The sequence below is a fragment of the Nerophis lumbriciformis genome, linkage group LG03, assembly GCF_033978685.3.
Source record: "Nerophis lumbriciformis linkage group LG03, RoL_Nlum_v2.1, whole genome shotgun sequence".
Lineage (NCBI taxonomy): Eukaryota > Metazoa > Chordata > Actinopteri > Syngnathiformes > Syngnathidae > Nerophis > Nerophis lumbriciformis.
In genome coordinates, this window is record NC_084550.2 from 49741963 (window position 1) to 49756416 (window position 14454).

At 38.8% G+C, this 14454-nt stretch overlaps 1 protein-coding gene across 3 annotated transcripts in view; it reads left to right on the forward strand.

The window, feature by feature from the left end:
- Positions 1-8304: 8304 nt before the first annotated feature.
- Positions 8305-14454, forward strand: part of atg7 (ATG7 autophagy related 7 homolog (S. cerevisiae)) — a 202107-nt gene continuing 195957 nt past the window's right edge. The window contains exon 1 of one of the 3 annotated variants that reach the window (XM_061938552.2): positions 8305-8390. The gene's annotated coding sequence lies outside the window, so the exon portion shown is untranslated. The other 2 variants (XM_061938536.2, XM_061938544.2) reach the window with 2 other exon arrangements.

A 14454-nucleotide genomic window follows, 5' to 3' on the forward strand; every position in this document is an offset into this window, starting at 1 on the left:
GTGAGTTTACTGACAGATATAAGTTAGAACTAGAGATGTCCCATAATGGCTTTTTTGCCGATATCCAATATTACGATATTGTCCAACTCTTAATTATCGATTCCGATATCAACCGATACCGATATATACAGTCGTGGAATTAACACATTATTATGCCTAATTTTATTGTGATGCCCTGCTTGATGCATTCAACAATGTAACAAGGTTTTCCAAAATAAATCAACTCAAGTTATGGAAAAAAAATGCCAACATGGCACTGCCATATTTATTATTGAAGTCACAAAGTGCTTTTTTTTTTAACATACCTCAAAACAGCAGCTTGGATTTTGGGACATGCTCTTCCTGAGAGAGCATGAGGAGGTTGAGGTGGGAGGGGTAGCGGGGGGTGTACATTGTAGCGTCCCGGAAGAATTAGTGCTGCAAGGGGTTCTGGGTATTTGTTCTGTTGTGTTTATGTTGTGTTACGGTGCGGATGTTCTCCCGAAATGTGTTTGTCATTCTTGTTTGGTGTGGGTTCACAGTGTGGCGCATATTTGTAACAGTGTTAAAGTTGTTTTTACGGCCACCCTCAGTGTGACCTGTATGGCTGTTGACCAAGTATGCATTGCATTCACTTGTGTGTGTGAAAATCCGTAGATATTATGTGACTGGGCCGGCACGCAAAGGCAGTGCCTTTAAGGTTTATCGGCGCTCTGTACTTCTCCCTACGTCCGTGTACACAGCGGCGTTTTGAAAAGTCATGAATTTTACTTTTTGAAACCGATACCGATAATTTTGAAACCGATAGCGATAATTTACGATATTACATTTTAAAGCATTTATCGGCCGATATTATCGGACATCCCTAGTAAGAACTTTACACTACTTTATATTAGAAATGGCAACAGTGGAGGATGAATGCCACATAACAAGAAGATAGTGAAAAAGTAGAAGCTTATCGACTACGGAATCGGCAGGGACTACAGTGGCGGATGAGCGCAAATTTTCAAGACTTATGCATATCTTAAATACACATCCGCAGGTACCAGAAGGTAAGAAAAGTTGGTTTTGCATAATATTGCGAAACAAAACGCCAGATAATATGTCTGCTAATGGGTGCCATTGTTCGATCCTTATACACACACCATAGTAATACTTGTATCTCTGACTACGGTAGCCGTAATAGTGCGTCTTTAAAGTCGTACTAAAACATTTTGACGGATTTTTGAGTGCCGTGTGTAATGTTCTTTATTTTCAATGGAACATTTAAAGTTTTGGTGTTGTTTACTGGCGTCATATTGCAGTCTACACGTATCTCTTATGTGTGACTGCCATCTACTGGTCGCACTTATCATTACACCATGTACCAAATAAAATTGCTTCAAGGTCGGTAAGCACAACCAGAATTAATCCGTACATTAGGCGCACCGGGTTATAAGGCGTACTGTCGATTTTGGAGAAAATTAAAGGATTTTAAGTGCGCCTTAAAGTCCGAAAAATACGATACTTGAATATTTTGATCACGTGGCGCTTCGTCTCTAAAAGGAGTATGTATTTTTTTTTTTCTTAGAAATCCCACCCAAATGAGCAGACATGTTTTTTTCCCCCTAAAATATGATACGTTGTTTTCAGTTTGTCTAATGCTAATGTTAGCCGCCTAAATGCTATGTATGAAGCACACATCAAACATACCCGTTTGAAAATACCATAAACACACCAGCACGTGTCGGGTGAGGAAGCAAGAAAGGGGCGTTTGCTCAGCTCACGGCTGCTATCCAGACCATTCGCCATCTGAAGTCCTTGGAAATGAAGGAAATCTCACCCCATTGTCCCCCCCAACACCCCCCCCCCCCCCCCCCCCCCCCGCTTTTTTCAAAAGCAAACGATTGTGGCAGTTAATAATGCAACACGTTTGCACCATGTTTTAAACTTGTTAAGTAGAAAAACAAAACAGTGCAGCAGTGTGTAGCTTGCAGACCGCGTAAACACGCTTCCGATACCCGCAAAGCCCACAATGCATTGCAGGTTTTTCTATTTCACTAAGTCATCTCTTCGAGCCCTACTGACCTACACGTAATGCATATGAATTGTGGTCAACATGCTTTGAAACACATGCTTTTATTCATGCAACATAGATATTCTCAAAGTTGTACATATTACTTGACAAATGGTTAATGCTTCATGGACAATTAGTAGCTGAGCCATGTGTGATATGGGGTGAGTCATATTTTCTAACCAATCTTCCTCTAGTCATCAGATTTTTCTATTAATTTTTTTTTTTTTCTACCAATACCAATGTTTTATAAATATAAATAGTGGCAATCTTTCAATAATTAAACAATACATAAAAATAAAAATACATTTAAAAACTTTTTCTAGCTTTTCTTGCAACCAGTCTTGCTTAATTCGACGGTCCCTCAAAGGTGTGACCCAAAATATACCCTATTGCCAAAAGTATTGGGCCACCTGCCTTGACTCACATATGAACTTGAAGTGCCATCCCATTCCTAACCCATGCTTTGTTCAATCGGGTTCAGGTCAGGACTCTGTGCAGGCCAGTCAAGTTCATCCACGCCAGACTCTGTCATCCATGTCTTTATGGACCTTGCTTTGTGCACTGGTGCACAGTCATGTTGGAAGAGGAAGGGGCCCGCTCCAAACTGTTCCCACAAGGTTGGGAGCATGGAATTGTCCAAAATGTTTTGGTATCCTGGAGCATTCAAAGTTCCTTTCACTGGAACTAAGGGGCCAAGCCCAACTCCTGAAAAACAACCCCGCACCATAATTCCTCCTCCACCAAATTTCACACTCGGCACAATGCAGTCCGAAATGTACCGTTCTCCTGGCAACCTCCAAACCCAGACTGGTCAATCAGATTGCCAGATGGAAAAGGGTGATTCATCACTCCAGAGAAGGAGTGCCTTCCACTGCTCTAGAGTCCAGTGGTGACGTGCTTTACACCACTGCATCCGACGCTTTGCATTGGACTTGGGGATGTATGGCTTAGGTAGAGCTGCTCGGCCATGGAGACCCATTCCATGAAGCTCTCTGCGTACTGTACGTGGGCTAATCGGAAGGTCACATGAAGTTTGGAGCTCTGTAGCAGCTGAATGTGCAGAAAGTGTTTGCACTATGCGCTTCAGCATCCGCTGACCCCTCTCTGTCAGTTTACGTGGCCTACCACTTTGTGACTGAGTTGCTGTTGTTCCCAAACTCTTTCATTTCCTTATAATAAAGTCGACACTTTGGAATATTTAGGAGTGAGGAAATTTCACGACTGGATTTGTTGCACAGGTGGCATCCTATGTCTTTCACAATTGTTTGTTTGTAGAAACAGTCTCCATGCCCAAGTGCTTGATTTAATACACCTGTGGCTGGATTCTGATCATTTGGACGAGTGGCCAAATACTTTTGGCAATATAGTATATCTTGCCCCCCCAAAATATTACAAGTCATGTGAAAAACTACTGAATATCCATTTTAAAAGATTGTTGACAAAAAAGCAACTGAAGTAGCCAAGGTTCCTATTTTTTTGCTCTCTGTTTAGAAAAACAAGAAAAATAGGACAGCGGATAAAATGCACAGGATGATGCAGGATCCACCCTAATTTTCTCACAGCTAATCTCAGATGAAAGCACTCGGATGGATCCTTGCTGCCTCTCCACATGCTTTACCTGCACGCTTTCAGGCCCATATGTCCAATTGATGCTCTGCAAATGCAAGTCCATTATGCACTTGAGACCGTGCGGTTTCAAGGATCACATTATCTTGAACATATGTGAACTCTTCTCGCAGTTTCATGTCGGTTTCCGTTTTCAGGAACTATGTATTAAAGTGAGTATATACATATTTTGAGTGTCATTTGGGTGTTCTTTTTATGTCTAGCAGTGTTCAATTTTTTATCCGAATAATGACAGTTTTGCCTTTTGATTATTCGCAGTCGATTACTCACATGCATAATGTAAATTAACTTGAAAAAGGACCCCAAATTTTTACACAAATTCAATCAAAATTTTATGCAGGACAAATTTGCATATGTTTTACTTCAGAGGTGTCAAAGTAGTTTTCACTGAGGGCCCCATCGCAGTTATGTTTGGCCCCAGGAGGCCGCTTCTAACAGTGAATACTATTATTACACAATTGTTTAATGCATTTTATTAGTAGATTTTTGAAAAACTAAAATGTAAAAAAAAATATGGTAAGTTGCAATAATTTCACTTCAAAATGTAGTGTATATTACCGTAAATGGAAAAACAGTACTGCTGTTTTTATGGTTGAAAAAAAAAGGCAGCTCAGTTGCCAGAATTTTACTGTAAAATTTACATTTGTTTTTTTTACTGTAAATAAAAAAAATTCAATTTTACAGTAAAATTTAGGCACCTGAGGTACCAGTTTTTGGTTTTTTTTTTTTTTTTTTACCGCAAATCAACAACTGTGGATTTTTCAGTGTATTACTGTAAATGCCAAATGCCAAGTTCCAATAATTTCACCTCAAAATTGAATGTATATTACTGTAAATGGGAAAACAGCACTGCTGTTTTTATGGTGTAAAAAAGGCAGCTCAGGTGCCAAAAGGTTACTGTAAAATTGCAGTTTTTTTATTTACAGTAAAAAAAACAAATGTAAATTTTACAGTAAAATTCTGGCAACTGAGCTGCCTTTTTTTTTTCTTTTTTTTTTTTTTACCATAAAAACAGCAGTACTGTTATTCCATTTACAGTAATATACACTAAATTTTGAGATGAAATTATTGCAACTTGGCATTTGGCATTTACAGTAATACACCGAAAAATCTACAGTTGTTGATTTGCGGTTGAAAAAAAACAACTAACTGGCAGCTCAGTTGCCAGAATTTTACTGTAAAATTTAATTATTTTTTTTACTGTATATAAAAAAAAAAAAAATTTTACAGTAACATTTTGGCACCTGAGCTGCCTTTTTTTTTTTTTTTTTTTTTTTTTACCATAAAAATAGCAGTACTGTTATTCCATTTACAGTAATATACACTCAATTTTGAGGTGAAATTATTGCAACTTGGCATTTGGCATTTACAGTAATACACAAAAAAATCTACAGTTGTTGATTTGCTGTTAAAACAAACAAACTGGAAGCTCAGTTTCTAAAATTTTACTGTAAAATGTACTTCTTTTTTTTAATTGTAAACAAATAAATGTTAATTTTACAGTAAAATTTTGGCAACTGAGCTGCTTTTTTTTTTTTTTTACTATAAAAACAGCACTACTGTTTTTCCCATTTACAGTAATATACACTAAATTGGCATTTGGCATTTACAGTAATACAACGAAAAATCTACAGTTGTTGATTTGCGGTTAAAAAAACTAACTGGAAGCTCAGTTGCCAGAATTTTACTGTAAAATTTACATTTGTTTTTTTTTTACTGTAAATTTTTTTTTTAAATTACAGTAAAATGTAGGCACCTGAGGTACCAGTTTTTTTTGTTTTGTTTGTTTGTTTGTTTTTTTTACCGCAAATCAGCAACTGTAGATTTTTCGGTGTATTACTGTAAATGCCAAATACCAAGTTGCAATAATTTCACCTCAAAATTTAGTGTATATTACTGTAAATGGGAAAACAGTACTGCTGTTTTTATGGTAAAAAAAAAAGCATCTCAGGTGCCAAAAGGTTACTGTAAAATTGCAGTTTTTTTATTTACAGTAAAAAAAACATACGTAAATTTTACAGTAAAATTCTGGCAACTGAGCTGCCTTTTTTTTTTTACCATAAAAACAGCAGTACTGTTTCCCATTTACAGTAATATACACTACATTTTGAGGTGAAATTATTGCAACTTGGCATTTGGCATTTACAGTAATACACCGAAAAATCTACAGCTGTTGATTTGCGGTTGAAAAAAAAAACTAACTGGCAGCTCAGTTGCCAGAATTTTACTGTAAAATTTACATTAGTTTTTTTTATAGTAAATTTAAAAAAAAACTGCAATTTTACAGTAACATTTTGGCATCTGAGCTGCCTTTTTTTTTTTCTTTTTTTTTTTTTACCATAAAAACAGCAGTACTGTTTTCCCATGTACAGTAATATACATACATTTTGAGGTGAAATTAATTGGCATTTGGCATTTACAGTAATACACCAAAAAATTTACAGTTGTTGATTTGCGGTAAAAACAAACAAACTGGAAGCTCAGTTTCCAGAATTTTACTGTAAAATATACTTTTTTTTTTTTTTTTACTGTTAACAAAAAAATAAAAAATTTACAGTAAAATTGTATGTGTTCGTTCACTTACAGTGCACGGACACCCGCATTGTTGATTCTGAAGGCCCCGGGCAGATTTGGTACAGCATAGCAACATACGCTTGCTGAATTCTGATTGGATACAAACTAAAACTAAAAACAACAGCATTGGAAGGAGCATAATATATTATGACATAAAGAGAATATGAATACTTTTAGATATTTAGGGAAAGTAAATAAAAAAATACTTTTGTCTTTAATCATGATCATGATTTCTGGTTATGTTAGGCCAGCAGAGAAGGCCTTGCTGGCCCTGACGACACACCACTGGTGTGCAGACAGTACGCGCTGTCAACTGACTGTAGCACCAGCTGTGTTATAGCAACATAATCACAAGAAGCAGGCGTGTCCAGTTGCTATGACTCACTGGAGTCAAGGGGTGGAAATGAACACAAAACAGGATCTGGAGGTAAGAAAAATAAAAGCACAAAACCGGAAACACTGGGAAAACAGGAATAAACTCAACTAAAAAACTCCACCTGACATGCGGCACAGGACCCAGATAGTATTGACGCATGTCATATATTTTGCGCTTATCTAATATTTGGCACACAGTGCCTCTATCAACCATCAGAGCACATTATCATGTTTTGCATCAGGAAAAGGTCTTGGCTGATCTTGTTACGAATCAGGGGGGCTATTCGGGCTGAGCAATGGGCAAAGATAATGGAAACAGGAGATTTAATGTTTGGCTGTAATGGCTGTTATGTTCAATTGGTAATGAGGTCAAAACACTACTTTTGTTTTACCATGCTCACGCAAAGATGTAGAGTACTGTATTCATCAACACTATGACTGATTTGAATCTTATGTCGATAATCTATTTACAAAACCCAAAATCATATGTTGCCATCCAAGCAATGTTATCATGCCAAGCCACGTGTTACAACAGCGTGGCTTCATAGTAAAAGAGTGTGGGTACTAGACTGGCCTGCCTGTAGTCCAGACCTGTCTGCCATTGAAAATGTGTGGCACATTATGAAGCCTAAAATGCCACGACGGAGACCACGGACTGTTGAACAACTTAAGCTGTACATCAAGCAAGAATGGGAAAGAATTCCACCTGAAAAGCTTCAAAAATTGGTCTCCTCAGTTCCCAAACGTTTACTGAGTGTTGTTAAAAGGAAAGGCCATGTAACACAGTGGTAAAAATGCCCCTGTGCCAACTTTTTTGCAATGTGTTGCTGCCATTAAATTCTAAGTTAATGATTATTTGGGTTTTGTACATTACGGCTCAAACCATCATACCAGCTTAATTAGGGGTGGGCAGATCGATCCAAATATCGGCAAAATAAAGGATAGTACGAATATTGCATATATACTCGCGCAATGAAATGTATACGTTTCAGTACCCCTGTTTATTTTCAAAAATACCTCAAGGAATAAGTCCTTTAAGGGCAAAAAAGGAATTTTATTTTGAATTAGAGCCTATATTAGCTTTTGCGTTCGTTTAGTTATGTTAACAGGGAATCAAAGAACAATTGTACTATAATAATATTGAGAATAATCGTTTGATAGTATTCTTGGATTTCGCCACTTTGTATAAAAATTACATTTTTACATATTATTATTATTATCCATCCATCCATTTTCTACTGTTTGTATATTGTTCAATTATTCACAAATACGATTGTTGGTGTTTTTGTCTAAAATAACTGCCCTGTGTTGTATTATGGTTATAACAAGGATCAAAAAATGAAAAGCAAATTGCTAAAATCTACTTTTACAAATGTCAAGTAAAAAGTATCAGCATATTTGCAACACTGACCCTTTAAAAGTGCTCAGTATCGAATAGATGCCAATATTTGCAGAATCGCTCACCCCGATTTCAAGAATACACAAAAGGAATGTCCCACAAAAACAATCAATGTACACTCGGCCCAAATCATAATTTTTTCTACAAAGTAGAGAAATAAATTCCTTCTGACAAACATTATAGATTTTATTGGATGTTTATATTATATCTGAATAATTACCATTAAAACGACAAAAGGGAAGAAGTTAAAACAAGCACCTTTCGTTTTCTTTCAGTAGTGCTTTTTTATGACGGTTCCTAATCGTGCAGCGCAGTGGTTGGACGGTAACAATTCCCAAACTTCCTGGATCGTTTTCTTGTCAAACAGCATTTTTCTGGACGGTGAGAGCCTGCCATTCTCTTCACAGTGCAGTTTTACCTGGGGAACTTTAATTGACGGCAGTGTGAATAATATCAAGCGAAGTTACTCGTTGGGTGTACAAACACTGCACAGTTGTCACAACGTGTGTGGGAAATGTCGCTTTCGCGATGAAAAGGAACGGCACATATAGGTTTTTATCGGTTTTTTCTTTCGTTATAGTTTGTGCCTGCTTGTTGCTTTTTTGGTTTTTTATGTTTTACTCCATGGTGCAAGCACCATGAAGTAAGCTCGGCTATCATTCATTTGACTCGGTTGTATTTGGACGAGCTACCCACAATGCACCGCTTTGTTTACGCCCCGCCCGTCCCGTGACCCCGAAACACGGAAGTGAAGAGCCCCGTGGTAAGTGGACAAGAAATCTCGGCTCATTGCAATTTGTTTGGTGGAATAGTTCACTCCTTTTTGACACCCGAACGGGTGTTTCTTCCACGGTGCCGCCCTTGAGAACTCAATCGGTGAGTTCGATTATTTTAGGCATTGCTGGAAACCCGTCGTCCAAATAAAATGCTCATGCATTTTTTTTTGCAGCAGTGAAATGTAATAGCTTTTTTTAATACGGATACATGTGGGGTGCAATGCTAAGGGATACCAATAAACCTCAAATCTATCGCCTTTTACAAATTGCACATCAGCGTAAACTACAAACATAAAAGATCCAAGCAGATTTTTGCTTCTATCCATCCATCCATCTTCTTCCGCTTATCCGAGGTCGGGTCGCGGGGGCAGCAGCCTAAGCAGATAAGCCCAGACTTCCCTCTCCCCAGCCACTTTGTACAGCTCTTACAGGGGGATCCCGAGGCGTTCCCAGGCCAGCCAGGAGACATAGTCTTCCCAACGTGTCCTGGGTCTTCCCCGTGGCCTCCTACCGGTCGGACGTGCCCTAAACACCTCCCTAGGGAGGCGTTCGGGTGGCTCCTCTCCATGTGGAGGAGCAGCGGCTTTACTTTGAGCTCCTCCCGGATGGCAGAGCTTGTCACCCTATCTCTAAGGGAGAGCCCGGCCACCCGGCGGAGGAAACTCATTTTGGCCGCTTGTACCCGTGATCTTGTCCTTCCGGTCATAACCCAAAGCTCATGACCATAGGTGAGGATGGGAACGTAGATCGACTGGTAAATCGAGAGCTTTGCCTTCCGGCTCAGCTCCTTCTTCACCACAACGGATCGATACAGCGTCCGCATTACTGAAGACGCCGCACCGATCCGCCTGTCGATCTCACGATCCACTCTTCCCTCACTCGTGAACAAGACTCTGAGATTGTTGCTTAATATAGTGAATACGCGATGAGAACATCACAATAAACAGCAATATAATTTAAAGTTAAAGTTACACACACACACTAGGTGTGGTGAAATTAACCTGTGACATTTGTTTCACCCCCTGGGAGGTGGGGGGGGGGGGGGGAAGTAGTGAGCAGCAGTGTTGGCCACGCTCGGGAATCATTTCGGTGCTTTAAGCCCCAATTCCAACCCTTGATGCTGAGTGCGAAGCAGGGAGGCAATGGGTGCAAGAACTAAACGGACAATAAAAAGGGATTACATCAAAACAGACCGTTTTCAGTCATTGACCTTCCGGCTTCCTCCCACATCCAAAGCCATGCACCTGGGGATAGGTTGATTGGCAAAACTAAATTGGCACTAGTTTGTGAATGTGAGTGTGAATGTTGTCTGTCTGTGTTGGCCTTGCGATGAGGTGGCGACTTGTCCAGGGTGTACACCGCCTTCCACCCGAATGCAGCTGAGATAGGCTCCAGCATCCCCCACGACCCCGAGCGGGACAAGCGGTAGAAAATGGATGTATGGATGGACCTTTTTATATCAATTACGACCTGTATTACACAATATTGCCAAAAGTATTTGGCCACCCATCCAAATGATCAGAATCAAGTGTATAGTGTCAGTTGTATAAAATCAAGAACCTAGGCATGGAGACTGTATCTACAAACATTTGTGAAAGAATGTGCCGCTCTCAGAAGCTCAGTGATTTCCAGCGTGGAACTGTCATAGGATGCTACCTGTGCAACAAATCCAGTCATGAAAATTCCTCGCTCCTAAATATTCCAAAGTCAACTGTCGGCTTTATTATAAGAAAATGGAAGAGTTTGGGAACAACAGCAATTCAGCCACCAAGTGGTAGGCCACGTATACTGACAGAGAGGGGTCAGCGGATGCTGAAGCGCACAGTAAAAAGATGTCACCGACTTTCTGCACTGTCAGTTGCTACAGAGCTCCAAACTTCATGTGACCTTCCAATTAGCCCACGTACAGTACGCAGAGAGCATCTTCATTCCAAGCCATATTTCACCAAGTCTAATGTAAAGCGTTGGATGCCGTGGTGTAAAGCACGTCACCACTGGACTCTGAAGCAGTGGAGACACGCTCTCTGGAGTGATAAATCACGCTTTTCCATCTGGCAATCTGATGGACGAGTCTGGGTTGCCAGGAGAACGCTACATTTCGGACTGCATTGTGCCAAGTGTGAAATTTGGTGGAGGAGGAATTATGGTTTGGGGTTGTTTTTCAGGAGTTGGGCTTAGCCCCTAAGTTCCAGTGAAAGGAACTTTGAATACTCCAGGATACCAAAACATTTTGGACATTTTGGCCTTCCCAGAAGAGTTGACGCTGTAATAAAAGGTGGACCGACATCATTTTGGACCCTATGGGTTAGGAATGGGATGGCAATTCAAGTTTATATGTGAGTCAAGGCAGGTGACCAAATACTTTTGGCAATATAGTGTATGTAGGTATGTGTGTAACATTAAAAAAAACATTGATTTACATGAAACTAGTATTATCAGCCAGGTAGTGTAAAGACGATTCCAATGACATAATTATAATTTTCCTGTGATAAATATGAATAAAGTTATGGACTTTTAAGACCAACGGAAATTTATGGTCAACTTCGTCAATACAAAGTCAATGGGGCTCAAGATGTGTCATAACTTTAAAATACTAGGATATCATTATTGGTGTATAGTGGTGATTTAAATTATAAATAATGCCTTTCACCTGGACAGTAGGGGGATGAGGACGTAATCAGACAAATTGGTTAAACTTTGGCATACAATTTCGACCCGGAAATGGCGAGAAAGACACAAAAGGACGCTTGATTATGAGTCATTCTTCATCTAAACAACCATTAAAAAAGGGATTTCACCAAAATAGACAATTTTCAGTCAGTTACCTTTTTAAATCAATCCCAGTACTATGTAGGTATGTGTGTAACATTAAAAAAACATTGATTTACATGAAACTAGTATTATCAGGCAGGTATTGTAAAGATGATTCCAGTGATATAATTATAATTTTCCTGTGATAAATATTAATTATAAGACCAACGGAAATTTATGGTCAATTTCTCGGTCAACGTCAATGAGGCTCAAAATTTTAGATGTGACATTTTTGTTAAAATTGTCATAACTTTAATATACTAGGATATGTGTTATAGGTCATCATTATGTTGTATTATATTGTGGTGATATAGATAATAAATAATGCCATTCACCTGGACAGTAGAGGGATGAGGACATAATCAGACAAATAGGTTAACTTTGGCATACAATTTCGACCCGGAAATGGCGAGAAAGACACAGAAACGCTTGATTATGAGTCATTCTTCATCTAAACAGACAATAAAAAATGGATTTCACCAAAATAGACAATTTTCAGTCAGTTATCTTTTTAAATCAATTAATACCAGTACTATGTAGGTATGTGTGTAACATTAAAAAAAAAAAATTGATTTACATGAAACTAGTATTATCAGGCAGGTATTGTAAAGACAATTCCAGTGATATAATTATAATTTTCCTGTGATAAATATGAATAAAGTTATGGACTTTTAAGACCAACGGAAATTTATGGTCAACTTCTTCAATACAAAGTCAATGGGGCTCAAGATTTGTCATAACTTTGATATTTACTCCATTTAAAAAAAAAAGGTTGGTATCATTGCAAAGCTTGCCAAATAAACCAAAAAACAGTTAAGTTTCATTTTTAATTGATTACTTTCATGAAATTAGCTTCAGATGTGACGTACAATTTGAGTAAACATAGCTGGTAGGACTCGACTCGTGAGTCACCTCACAAGCGACCAGGCAATTGGCGGGTGCAAAAAAATCAGTGTTGGAATTGATCAATTTAAAAGAGATTTGGCAGACACAGATACATGTATAACTTACATTATAATAGGGATTCCAATTAATATTTTACTTACCATAGATCAGTGGTTCTTAACCTTGTTGGAGGTACCGAACCCCACCAGTTTCATATGCGCATACACCGAACCCTTCTTTAGTGAAAAATAAAACATTTTTTAATTTTTTTTTCCAAATTCAAGACAAAGTTATGTTTTTTTTTACTAGTGCACAAAATTAACCGTGCATGAACATCACCTTGTTCAAAGAACAAAGCCAACACAGTGCATAAACTCACAACAAATTACACACCTGCAAATCAGATGGAAAATTAGAGGGAACATTGTTTGGGGGTATCCATAATACTTAGATTTCCATTTTATTGTCATTCAAATTTTAAATTTACAGTACAGATACGCCGATAGGGAGAAGTTTTTATTTACATGATTGATTGATTGAATGAAACTTTTATTAGTAGATTGCACAGTACAGTACATATTCTGTACAATTGACCACTAATTGGTAACACCCGAATAAGTTTTTCAACTTGTTTAAGTCGGGGTCCATGTTAATCAATTCATGAGTCTGGTGTGTCTTGACTGCTGCGGCGAAGGCTTTGCCGAACCCCTGAGGCCGACTCACCGAACCATTAGGGTTCGATCGAACCCAGGTTAAGAACCACTGCCATAGATGTTTTGCACGGAGATTGTTTGGTCGAGTGTAAACTTGCCAAATTTTGTCAGAGCTTTAAGGCACGAGTACTTGTTCAATCCGAAATTGCCGATATTCTGGATAAACTAGGATATGTGTTCTAGGTCATCGATATCGGTGTATAGTGGTGATGAAAACAACGCAAACGAGTTGAACTCTAAAAACAGCGGTCCTGTCACTACCCACGATGGCGCGATCAACCTTGAGATGCTCTAAATCAGTGTTTTTCAACCTTTTTTGAGCCAAGGCACATTTTTTGCGTTGGAAAAATGCGGAGGCACACCACCAGCAGAAATCATTCAAAAACAAAAACTAGTTGTCAGTAAAAAGTTAATGTCGCAATTGTTGGATATGAATTTAAAGCATAACCAAGCATGCATCACAATAGCTCTGGTCTCAAAGTAGGTGTACTGTCACCACCTGTCACACCACGCCCTGACTTATTTTAAGTTGTTTGCTGTTTTCCTGTGTGTACTGTTTTAGTTCTTGTCTTGCGCTCCTATTTCTGTGGCTTTTTCTCTTTTTTTGACATTTTACTGTAGCAGTTTCATGTCTACCTTTGAGCGATATTTCCCGCATCTACTTTGTTTTAGCAATCAAGAATATTTCAGTTGTTTTTATCCTTCTTTGTGGGGACGTTGTTGATTGTCATGCCATGTTCGGATGTACTTTGTGGACGCCGTCTTTGCTCCACAGTAAGTCTTTGCTGTCGTCCAGCATTCTGTTTTTGTTTACTTTGTAGCCAGTTCAGTTTTAGTTTCGTTCTGCATAGCCTTCCCTAAGCTTCAATGCCTTTTCTTAGGGGCACTCGCCTTTTGTTTATTTTTGGTTTAAGCATTAGACACCTTTTTACCTGCACGCTGCCTCCTGCTGTTTCCGACATCTACGAAGCAATAAGTTACCGGCTGCCACCTACTGATATGGAAGAGTATTACACGGTTACTCTGCCGAGCTCTAGACAGTACATACACTCAACAACAACACATCATTTGCAGATTATAATTACTGGTTTGCATAAAATATTTTTAACCCAAATAGGTGAAATGACATAATCTCCCACGGCACACCAGACTGTATCTCACGGCACACTAGAGTGCCGCGGCGCAGTGGTTGAAAAACCTTGCTCTAAATGACCACTGCGGAGAGCTGGCCTGTGGTATATCTGTAAAAATATGTATTTG